Source organism: Sus scrofa, chromosome 6 (genome assembly GCF_054392235.1).
Source record: "Sus scrofa isolate SSC_HxYL_T2T_F1_AM1 chromosome 6, Sscrofa_HxYL_maternal_Yorkshire_Landrace_v2.0, whole genome shotgun sequence".
Taxonomy (NCBI): domain Eukaryota; kingdom Metazoa; phylum Chordata; class Mammalia; order Artiodactyla; family Suidae; genus Sus; species Sus scrofa.
The window spans coordinates 92,246,336-92,258,553 of NC_139388.1; the positions used below are offsets into that span (position 1 = coordinate 92,246,336).

Here is a 12,218-nt window from a genome sequence, read left to right on the forward strand (position 1 = left end):
GCACCAGAGGCATAGGTAATTTCCCTGGCCAGGGATCGAATCTGAGCCACTGCTGTGATCTATGCCATAGCTGCAGCAGCTCCAGGTTCTTAACCTGCTGTGCCACAGTGGGAACTCCAAGGATACCAATTGCTATTGACCATCCCATATTCCTTTCTCTGTTGACAGAACCTATCTCTTTGTTCTGGACACAGAAACCTATCTCAAGTCCACGTGGCTTGGGTGGGGGCTGAGGCCACTTCTACTTCCCACAGTGGGTTTGTGACGAAGAGCTAACCAAATAACCAACATGGTGATATCTGTTCAGGGATGGCACTCACTCTGGGCCTGCTCCTGAGAGTCACCCTGGGTATTTGCCAGAGCTTGGGGACAGAGATACTCTCCATCTGCCAGGATACCTGGTCAGGTATAGTGTCAGCTGACAGCTGTTGGCGGCTGTCTTTGCCACCACTGGGGAGGGAGGGGGAGAGAGCCGGCTTGAGGAGGAAGCCAAAGCTAAGGGACAGAGAGTGAGGGGGGACGCGTGAACAAGCAAAGGCAGTGTCTGGGAGACATCATTCTGGGTCTGAGGATCTAGCCATGCCGCAAATGAACTCTCCTTTCTTGTACCGCTGATTTCTGTCACTTGCACCTGAGTATCCTGCCTAAGACGGAAGGGGAGATAAGCGTGTCTGGCTAAAGAGGGAGAAAGAAGATCCTCATAAAGTAAGAAGACCCCAGGAGTTCCCGTCGTGGCGCAGTGGTTAATGAATCCGACTAGGAACCACGAGGTTGTGGGTTCGATCCCTGACCTTGCTCAGTGGCTTAAGGATCCGGCATTGCCGTGAGCTGTGGTGTGGGTTGCAGACTTGGCTCGAGTTGCTGTGGCTCTGGCGTAGGCAAGCGGCTGCAGCTCCGACTGGGAACCTCCATGTGCTGTGGGAGCGGCCCTAGAAAAGGCAAAAAGACACACACACACACACACACACACACACAGAAGATCCCAGAAACCTTTTTCCTGGCAGGGAGGCAGGAGGAAGTGGAGCTAAAGCTGCCACACAGATGGCAAAGCTTGGGCAGAGACCCAGGAAGCAGCAGGCCCAACCCTGGTACCCACCCCACCTGGCACCAGCCTGCCTCTTGCTGGTGACTCCCCTTCCCAGGGCTCTGAAGATTGTAACGAGTTTTCCAAGTTCATCTCTCACTGCATGCTCCTTGGCAAAAAGGTGCCGCTGAAATCATTATCTCAGAAGAAAGAGACCAGGAAGCTCAGAGAGGAGAAGTGACTTTCCCAAGGTCACACAGCAGGCTGGTGACGGAGCTAGGCAGCCATCCTGCCTTTCACTGCCTCCTGTCCCATCTTGGCACCAGCGCACAGCCTTTCCCAGTTGGCACTGGCTCAGGAGTTAAGACGTGTGGGTTCTGGTTGAGAGTCTGACACTGATTCCTGGTTTCCTTGTTCCAGGCTACCTTCCCTGTTGGGTCTTGGGCTCCTCTTCCATATGTAGAGGTCAGGCTATAAGACCTCTAAGGGCCCTTCTGGTTTCCAGTGACCCTGCTGATCTTGGGAGAGAAACTCCCCAGGCTGCTGCCCCTCCCAAAAGCTCCTGCCGCACTTTGGTTCTCCTTTCCACCCTGACTCGGCTGGGTCTTAGGAAGCCCTGGTAGTTTGGGGTCCAGCTGGATGCTCTTAACTCAGCTGGCGTGTGGTCCTGGCAAGGAGGTTGTGACAAAGTCACACAGGCTTATACTGTAGCTGGGGAGACACCCTGCCAGGGCACCTTTATCTAAACCTGACATCACTCCCAGTGCAGCCCTTGCTCAACAATCCTATGTCCTTAGGGACCTCATTGATAGAGTGAGCAGCAATGGAGTTACTAAAGCTCAGGTTCAAATTGCAGTTCTGCTGTGTGACTCATGGCAAATTACTTTCCCTTTCTGAGCCTAGTTCTTTAATTATAAATGGGGAAGATAAATCCCTCCTGAGAGAAGCTGTGGTGAGGATACGGAGACATCACATAAACTAATAATTAGAATTAATATATGGTGGTTAATTAGTAGAAGACCTAACAGTCAGAGCTTCTAAGTTTGGCTTTGAAGGCTGCTAGGATCTGGCTCAATCCTTTATTCCCTCAGTTCCTGCCCTCAAGTTGGGGTTCCACCATCATTGCCCTTTTCCTATATCCAAGTCCTCCTCAGTTTTCTTTTTTTTTCCTCTCTTTTCTTTCTTTTTCTTTGTTTTTTAGGGCTGCGCCTTCGGCATATGGAAGTTCCAGGCTAGGGGCCGAACTGGAGCCACAGCGGCCAGCCTACACCACAGCCCAGCAACGTGGGATCCTAGCTGCATCGCAACTACACCATCGCTCACAGCAATGCCGGATCCTCAACCCACTGAGCGAGGCCAGGGATTGAACCTGCATCCCTCACGGATACTAGTCAGATTCATTTCCACTGCGCCACAGCAGGAATTCCTCAGTTTTTAAAATATAGCACAATTTTCTCCTTTCCTAGGAAGACCTTCTGACTGGTCCGAAGGGATCTCTCTTTGCACTGAATATGGAAGACTAGCTGGTCATGTCACTTTCAGCCATCCCTCCAGCCTCCCATCCAACACTCACCCACTCATTCATCAAAACCCCATCCATATCCATTTATCCATCCATCTACCATCTGACATGCCCTCATATCCATCCTGGGCCAATCATTTATTTATTCACAGGACATTTAGTCTGTGTCAGGCCCTGTGCTGGCACCCCTGCCTTTTGGGAATTCAGAGCCTAGGAGGAGACAGATGGAAAATCGGACAGTTACAAACCACTGTGATCAGTGCTATAACCCAGGCCTGAATGATGCTGCCTTTCCCTTCAATGGTGACTGCAGAGATTGATTTAAACAAATAGATAGATAGACAATTTTGAGATTCAGTGTGTTATAAATAATCCTCAGAGTTCCCCTTGTGGCTCAGCGGGTTAAGAACCCAACAAGTATCCAAGAGGATTCGGGTTCAAGCTCTGGCCTCACTCAGTGGGTTAAGGACCCAGCATGGCTGCAAGCTGCAGCATAGGTCGCAGATGTGGCTCGAATCAGTGTTGCTGTGGCTGTGGAAGTGGCCAGCAGCTGCAAGCTTCAATTTGACCCCTAGACTTCCCAGGAAGTTCCCTAGCCTGGGAACATCCATATGCTGAAGGTGAGGCCTTAAAAAGTAAAAATAATTGTAATCTCAATTCTAATGTTTTTGGCCACACCCATGGCATGTGGAAGTTCCTGGGCCAGGGATCAAACACATGACACAGCAGTGACCCGAGCCTCACAATGACAATGCCAGATCCTTAACACACTGAGCCACAAGGGAACTCCTAAAGTTGTTGGGATTTTATTCTTTCTTTTTTTTCTTTGGCCGAGCCCATGGCATGCAGAAGTTCCCAGGCCAGGCATCAAACCTGTGCCACAGCAGTGGCAACACCAGGTCCTTAACCTGTTAAGCCACCATGGAACTTCCTAAAGTTGTTGTTTTTCATTAGAAAACCAAGCCAAATTCCAGAACTCCTGCTTGTGCAGCAGTGATATGCCACTAATAAACAAAGATAAGAACAAAAAATAGGAGAAATAGCTTCCCCATCTGGTTGCAATGGCTTAGAAACAATCAGCTGAGAGCGGCGGTGGTTGCAAATCATAACTGACCTTGGAGTGTCTCTCTCACTTTGATGGGAGGACTTGTGCAGAGATAAGTGCAACCTACTCCTTTGCAGAAAGTTCAAGTGCACTGAGGAGGAAAAAGCAACTTTGGGGATATTTTTCCCTAGTCAGTCCACAAGCCAGATCAAGCTGACTTTTTTTTTTTGTCTTTTTGCCTTTTCTAGGGCCGCTTCCCGCGGCACATGGAGGTTCCCAGGCTAGGGGTCGAATCGGAGCCGTAGCCACCGCAACGGGGGATCCGAGCCGCGTCCTTGACCTACACAACACACAGCTCCCCACAATGCTGGATCCTTAACCCACTGAGCAAGGCCAGGGATCGAACCCGCAACCTCATGGCTCCTAGTCAGATTTGTTAACCACTGCGCCACGACGGGAACTCCTCAAGCTTACTTCTTAAGTTTCCCTCCAAAGTGGGCAGCACAGAAGCTTCTGTGGGCAGCAGATGCAGCCTCCCGCCTGATCTCCTGATAGAAGGAGGGGCTGGCTACCATCCCTGCTGAGCACTTTTTCTTTTTCTTTTTTTTTTTTTGCTTTTTAGGGCCACACCCACAGCATATGGACGTTCCCAGGCTAGGGACTGAATCAGAGCTACAGCTGCTAGCCTACAGCACAGCCAAGCCACACAGAATCTGAGCCATGTCTGCAACCTACATCACAGCTCATGGCAATGCTGGATCTTTAACCTACTGAACGAGGCCAGGGATCAAACCCACATCCTCATGGAACCTAGTTGGGTTTGTTAACCACTGAGCCAGGAAGGGAACTCCCTGAGTGCTTTTTCTAGAGCACAGATCTAGTCAAGTCACTGTCATCAATGCAGCCCAGAGAGCCTAGGGTAATCCCTAGGGCCTCTGGGCCACCAACTCCCTGGTCACACAGCACTCCAGAGAAGCAGGACGAGTCCCCTGGCTGTAGTCCCAGAGGGACACATAGATCCAGTCCCCCAAGCCTCACAGTCCTGTTCAGATCTGTCAGCGCCCACAGAGGAAGTCCCACTTTCCTGCCCGTTAAGCCCTCTCTGTCCTTGATCCACAACACGCCGTCCCGTCCTTTGACCCAGCCCTCCCCTGGCCCCTTGCACCAGCCCTTCCACATCAGCAAGTGTCTCCCTGGCCTCAGCACCTCCCCTGAGAGGCGCCCCCACCCCTTACAGTGGCACCCAAAGAGGCTGCTTTCTCCGCAGTCTTCTCAGTTACTGATTCTCTTCTCTTGTCCCATGTTCCTCAGGTCCAAAGGTGGGGTTGGTATCCTCTGGGGTCCTGAAACTGCCTGTAGAACAGCATGAGTCTGTGGTCTCGCCATCCACTGGCCTCTGGGTCTCACCCCTTCTTCTTTTAAAAATAAATTTTTTTAAGGCTGCACCTGTGGCATATGGAAGTTCCTAGGCTAGGAGTCAAATCCGAGCGGCAGCTGCGGTCTACACCACTGCCACGGCAACACCGGATCTAAGCCGCATCTGCAACCCACGCCATAGCTTCCTGCAATGCCAGACCCTCAACCTCTGAGGCCAGAGATCAAATCCACATCCTCATGGACACTATGTCAAGTTCTTAACCCACTGAGACACAATGGGAACTCCCAAATGGAAGGCTTTTTTGCTTTTTTGTTTTGTTTTAGCCTCCCCGAGGCATATGGAATTCCCGAGGCCAGGGACCAGATCCAACGCTGGATCCTTAACCCATTACGGGGGCCAGGGATCAAACATGACTCCCAGAGCCCCAGAGACATCGCCCATTCTGATCCCACTGTGCCACAGCAGGAACTCCTTGTCCTGAGTTTGATACCTACATCATCTAGGTCAGCTTTGACATCTGGGGGCCACCCCCTCCAGCACCCCAACCTTTCAGACTCTCAACTCTTCCTCCATTCTTTCTCATTCACAGCCACCTCTAGACTTGTCATCACCTGTAACTGTCCTGCCTCCAAAGTCGCCAACTGGCCAGCTCCTCTCGGACCACTTCAGCTTGCCTCCCAACACCCTTCAGGATGACGTCCCCAGCCCCAGCGCTCCCCCTCCCCATTCCCCACTTCGCACCCCAGCTCAGCCTGCTGGGATCACAGGACCCCTCGCTTCAACATCAGCTTTGCCTGTGACCCAAACTCTCAACCTCCTCTGCGTTTTCATTATGTCCACCAGGAAAAGCCCACACCTGGATAAACCCAATTAACAGTTTCCTCGTGCTCGCAAAGCAGCCCAGCGCTGCTGGAGAAAGTCAATCCTCAGGGCAGACTGGGGCCACTGGAGATGCAGAATCATCCATTCTAGGAAGGCCTGATGCAGGAGTTCCTGTCATGGCACAGCAGAAACAAATCCTACTGGGAACCATGAGGTTGCCGGTTTGATCCCTGGCCTCGCTCAGTGGGTTAAGGATCCGGCGTTGCTGTGAGCTGTGGTGTAGGTCGCAGATGTGGCTTGGACCTGGCATTGCTGTGGCTCTGGTGTAGACCAGCGGCTACAGCTCTGATTGAACCCCTAGCCTGGGAACTTCCATTGGCCGCAGGTGCGGCCCTAAAAAGACTATATATACATATTTGAAGCCCCAGCTAATGCCTTATGTATCCTAACTTGCTCTCTCTCTCTTTTTTGTCCATGCCCATGGCATGTGGAAGTTCCCAGGCCAGGGATCTAACCCGTGCCACAGCAGTGACCCAAGCCCCAGTATTTGACGCCAGATCCCTAACCCACTGGGCCACAAGAGAACTCCCCCAACTTGCTCTCATATCCAAAACTGTTTCAAGGTCTCCACACCGGCTCTGCCACTCACTCCTCCACCCATTTGCTACAACTTGGTCCAAAGGTTGGAGCAGAGCTGGGTTAGAAACCTGATGCCTCCGGTTTTGTTTGTTTGTTTGTCTTTTTGCCTTTTCTAGGGCTGCTCCTGCGGCTTATGGAGGTTCCCAGGCTAGGGGTCGAATCGGAGCTGTAGCCACCAGCCTACGCCAGATCCACAGCAATGCGGGATCCAAGCCTCGTCTGAGACCTACACCACACACAGCTCACCGCAACGCCGGATCCTTAACCCACTGAGCAAGGCCAGGGACCAAACCCGCAACCTCATGGTTCCTAGTTGGATTTGTTAACCACTGTGCCATGGCGGGAACTCCCTGATGCCTCTGGTTTTTATAGAACTTTGGGCACATCACTTAGCCTCTCTGTGCCTCAGTGTTCTCATCAACAAAAAGGGTATCACTCATGGTACCTCTCCTGCTTGGCCAGCACTATTTAAAATTATATTGGCTAACAGACTTTCTACTTCTTCTCCCTCCCCCCTTTATTTTTGTCTTTTGTCCTTTTAGGGCTGCCCCTGTGGCATATGGAGGTTCCCAGGCTGGGGGTCTAATTGGAGCTACAGCTGCCAGCCTACACCACAGCCACAGCAACTCGGGATCCAAGCCTACACCACAGCTCACGACAACGCCAGGTCCTTAATCCACTGAGCGAGGCCAGGGATCGAACCTGAAACCTCATGGTTGCTAGTCGGATTCATTTACGCTGTGCCATGATGGGAACTCCCCTTTTTTGGCTGCCCCACAGCATATGGAGTTCTCTGGGCCAGGGATCAAATCCAAGCCACAAGCTACTCTGAAGCTGTGGCAACACTGGACCCTTAACCCACTGTGCCAGGCCAGGGATGGAAGCTGCATCCCAGCATTCCAGAGAAGCTACCCATCCTGTTGTGCCACAGCGGGAACTCCTATGCACTCCTTCTTTCCTGTCTCCTGCATTAGAAGGCAAACTCCATGAGAGCAGCGCAGCTACATCTCCAGTGGTGAGAGCCAAGCCTGGCACACACTCATTCTCCACCTCCCTGGCCACTCCCCTGATTCCTGTGCAGCCCATCCTCCCTGCGCGAGTCGGGCCCTTAAGTGTCAGAGCATTTCAGGGCACATTCCAGCCCCTCTGCACACTCTACGTGTCCCAGCAAATGCATGTCCTCCCTAGCTTCGGCTCCTTTATAACCGAGTAGCCACTAGATGGTTCATCATGAACTTAATATGCCCAAACCTCGCCCATTTCCAGTGCTTTGGGCCCCTGATGTGTCCACAGCTGCACAAGCTAGAAAGCTAAGCTTTAGGCCCTGGTCTCCCTCGGGCTCCCTCGCCTCCATGCCCAGCCTGCCATCAAGTCCTGGCTCTCTGATCTTCTGAAACTCACATCTGGCCGCTTTCCTCCTGCTATCTTCTCTCACCTGGCCAATTGCAAGACCAGCCCCCAGCTTAACCCACCCCTCTTTCCAGAGTGAAGCTTCCACAAGGCTCCCCTGCTGCCCCTCCCCCTGCCCTTAGCTCCCCACCCCCACCCCTGATTATTTATTTATCGGGTAGCTGCCAGCTGAGGGGGATGCAGTTGCCATGGGAACCTTCAGCCCCGAGTCAGGGCTGCCTCTGTTCTCAGTAGGATGCTCTTGTCTGTCTAGACGCCAACCCCAGGAGCCCAACACCAGGTGGGGGGTTTTGGGTGGGGGGGTGAAAATGAATAATGCAGATGGGCCCATCCTAGCCCCAGAGAGCAGGCTGGGGGGAGGGTGGGAAGGGGATGGGCTTGGGACCACAGAACACATCAGAAGCCTCTTATCCCAAGTCCCGGCCAGCCAGTTCTGCAAGTTAACTACTCCCCTGTCCCAAATTCCAGCCATGTCACCAAGGGACTTAGATACCTAAGTCGAGTTGTCCAGAGAATGATGGAAGGGGCCCTTGAAGTTTCTAGAAAACGGTTTGATCAAGCCTGATACTGTCTCCTTTACTGACTTGAGTGCGGGAAGAGCTCGCCATTGGAGGTCAGGCAGACCTAAGTTTCATTCCCAGTTACCGCCCCTGCTCCCCGCACTCACTCTGTGACCTTGGCAAGTTATTCCCCCTTTCTAAGCAGCCTGTTTCTTCACAGGGAAAATATCCTGGGGATTCAGACAGTACATGCAAATCTGCTATCCCAGTGCCTGGTACACAGTTGGTGCTCAAGATATGGTAACAGCCCTTGCCACATCCCCAAACTCAAGCCCCCACCTCTCCCAATGGATTTCTGAGGCAGCTGACAAAATTAAACTCGACTCAGCCCCTCATCCGTGAAATGAGGTAGTGGGACTGAAGCCACAGACGGCAGAGCTGGAAGGACCCCTGGAGATCCACTGGGCCAACCCTCTCAGCGGAGAGTTGAGCCAACTGACAGCAGAGAGGGGCGGTGACTTGGCTCAGGGGAGGGGGGCGGGTCTTCTCTCTCTCCCTGAGTTCTGTCCCTATCTCCAGAGTCCATCTGGGGTCCATGTCATTTGAGCATGAATTGAAATAAATACCCAGTAAGAGATTAAAAGAAGTACAGTCACAGAGACCAAGGAATCTCTGGCACAGTCAGGGAAGATGGGCCTAAAAGGGGCTCAATTCACGGAACAAATATTCCTTGAGCACCTACTATGTGCCAGGCCCTGTGCAGGGTATACGGCAATGAGCAAGCTGGGGTGGCTTCTGCCTAGGAGGGCTTAAATCTAGATACAGATACCACAGTCCTCTGGGCACTGATGATGGGGGCTTCTCTGCCTGGTTTTCCACCTATTGTGCCTAGTGACCTGTGGGGGCTCCTTTCTACCCCAACACACACACACACACACACACACACACACACACACACACACACACACACACACACACACAAAATCACTCTCTCTCTCTTGTACTCCCAGAGCTCCAGAAGCCCTTCTGCCTCTCTGTCCCAGCCTGGATCCTGCTGGAAAATGGCCAAGGCCATCACTGTTAAGTGAAAAAAACAAGCTGCACAGCAATATGATTTCATTTACGTTAAAAGAAAAAAAGAAACAGACATGAAATGTGTGTGACTGCAGATACAGAATCAAGAGCCAGGGAAACACACAACAAATGCTCATAAGAAGTTCTCTCTAGGGAATGGGAAGGGTGAGGCTTTTCCTTTTAAATACACGCGCTCTTGTATTTCTGAGATGTTTCACCACAAGGCTATAATTTTTTAAAAGTTAAAAGAAACGTTTTAAGGTGGTGTTGACACATTGCTAGACTGTTGGAAGCGCACTTGGGATCTGAGGTCTTCTGACGGGACTGTGCTTTGAGACCCAGGGCAAGTCTCCCCCTTGGGGCTTCAATGCTCTCATCTGTACACTGGGGTTCTCTGTATCTCCAAGCTGCTATCTAGGCATGTGGTTGCTGTAGCCCACCTGTCTGCAAGGGGACTTGCCTTGGGGCCCTGTGACCTCTGCTGAGAGCCTAATGGCCCTTCTTACCCAGAAGGAAGTTCTGCCCATACCTGGTACAGCCTGTCCATAGGCTCTGCCCGGGTCATCATAGCCCAGATCCATCACCACCCTTCCTCCAAGTTCTGGCAGTCCCCTCCCCATAGCCCTAGTATGGCCACCTTGAAAGGAAGGTCCCCCTCTTATAGAGGAAGCTCAGAACAGTTGCTGAGTCTCCTGAAGTCACTCAGGATGTAGCAGACCTAAGATCTGAGTCCTTGTCTCTATACTCACTGCTCTTCCCACCCACCAGGCATCTCTGCAGAGACAGTCAAGGGCAAACGGAGGGACAGAGTGGAGGTGGGGGCAGAGCTGCTCTGCATCAAAGGGCCTCTTCTGAGCCACCCCAGCTCTGCCTCCCACGGGCGGGCATGTAATAGCTAAGGTTTATTAACCCTCTGTGAGTGCCAGGCTGTTCTGAGTACTTCACATCTGTCCATTCATTCTACAAACAGTTCTTGAGTGTATTTTGTGGGATTAGTGCTGAGAGCTCAGTGGTGGATACAGAGGAGCCAGTTCCTGTCCTCCTGGCCTGTTCCCTCCTCAGTGCAGATACCAGAACATCTGCCCCAGGCCAGAGAGCAGGCAAAGTGGGAGAGGACCAAGGAGAGAGGAAGCTCTTTCCCAGCAGAAAACTAAACCCCCTCCCAGTGGGTCTTAGAATTGAGTCATTTATTGAGTACCTACTGTATACCACACCTCCTGGGTCACACTGCTTTCCTCCCTTTTTTTTTTTTTTTTTTTTTTTTAAGGGCCACACCTGCTGCATATGGAGATTCCCAGACTAGGGGCTGAATGGGAGCTACAGGTGCCAGCCTATGCCACAGCCACAGCCACACGGGATCCAAGCCACGTCTGCAAGCTACACCACAGCTCGAGGCAACACCGGGATCCTTAACCCACTGACCGAGGGCAGGGATGGAACCTGCATCCTCATGGATATGGCTCTGGTTCGTTTCCGCTGAGCCACTACGGGAACCCCGTGGTCACATCTCTTAATCCTACCCCTGCTGATAGACGAGGAAATGGATGCTCTGGGAAGCGAAGGGTCTTGCCCACAGGCACGTGGCGAAGCTGAGTCTTCCGCCAGTTGCTTTTCTCACCATGCGCTTCCCTGAGACTGGGCCACTCTCACCTCTAGGGCCCTTCTCTTCCATGCCTTCTGCTCTCCAGGCTAACCTCTCTGCCCTCACTGCTTGGCCCTCCTCTTCAGGACAGCTCCCTGTGCCCCAGCCCCTCCCCCCGCCCCCCGCAGACTGCCATCTGTCTGTCCTCACACCCTCCCCCTGTGGCCCAGCCCCCTAACTCAGCTGGGTCTGGGGGAGCCAGAGAGCAGCTGGTCACTACCTTCCTTGTAATTAGCCCTCAGAGACCAGGCTTGGAGCTGTTAGAGGCGCCCAGGACTGTCTCAGTGGGCTGGGCTGGCCAGCCCTGGACCTGTCAAGAAGCAGCGGATGAGGCTTGGTCTCTGTCTCCATGGCAACCCCACCCCTTCATCTCAGTGACTGCTGACCCATCCCCTGCTGGGGGGCTCCTCAGGCCCCTTCTGGGCAGATCTAACCCACTACACCACTGAGCCGGCAGCTCCATTAGAACAATGGGCCTGGTAGTGGCCTAATTAGCATACATCTACATTAATTTGCATAAACCCTGGCCCCAGGGTGATACCAGGGTTAGTTGAAAATCAAAGGGTCCCTCCATCTCATGGGGCGCCTAACTCCTCATCCACCATCTGGTCCAAACACACAGCGCCAGAGTGGGAGGTGGTATGGGCAATGCAGAGAAGGTCCTTGAGGACAGGGACTCTCTGTGACTCAGTCTCCTCCTCTGTAGAATGGGCACAAGGTGTTTACATCACAGCAATGTTGAGGACTGAGGGGTCTTCTAGCTTCATGCCCAAGCCCAGGCCTTACCCACTCCTCCAACCCCTCAATCTCCACTCCTGGAGCACTTTGCTTTCAGCCTGTGGGGCCCAGAAAAACCTGTCGGAGCCCACAGAGCCTGCCCTCCCCAGGAGGCTCCTCCCACCAGGCTCCCCAGCTTAATTTCTGGGTTCTGGCAGGAAATGGTTTAGAAGCTGCTGGCTACCAGCTTCGGTCTTTCATCAACAATGCCTCTGGGCTTTGGCCTGGTTGGTGCACAGCCAGGGAGCAGGGGCCCCAGTAACACCCACTCCAGTGTTCCCTTTGGAAAACCACGCAAGGCAATTCAGGGCACTCTGGAGACAGACTGCTTGGGTTTATCTTCCACATGAGCCTCAGTCTCCCCATCTATAAAGTGGGGAGAACA

At 52.7% G+C, this 12,218-nt stretch overlaps 1 protein-coding gene across 2 annotated transcripts in view; it reads right to left on the reverse strand.

Annotated features, from left to right (window-relative positions):
* The window catches only part of NKAIN1 (sodium/potassium transporting ATPase interacting 1), a 52,290-nt gene that overhangs the window by 8,644 nt on the left and 31,428 nt on the right, over window positions 1-12,218 (reverse strand). The gene's annotated exons all lie outside the window — the stretch shown is intronic.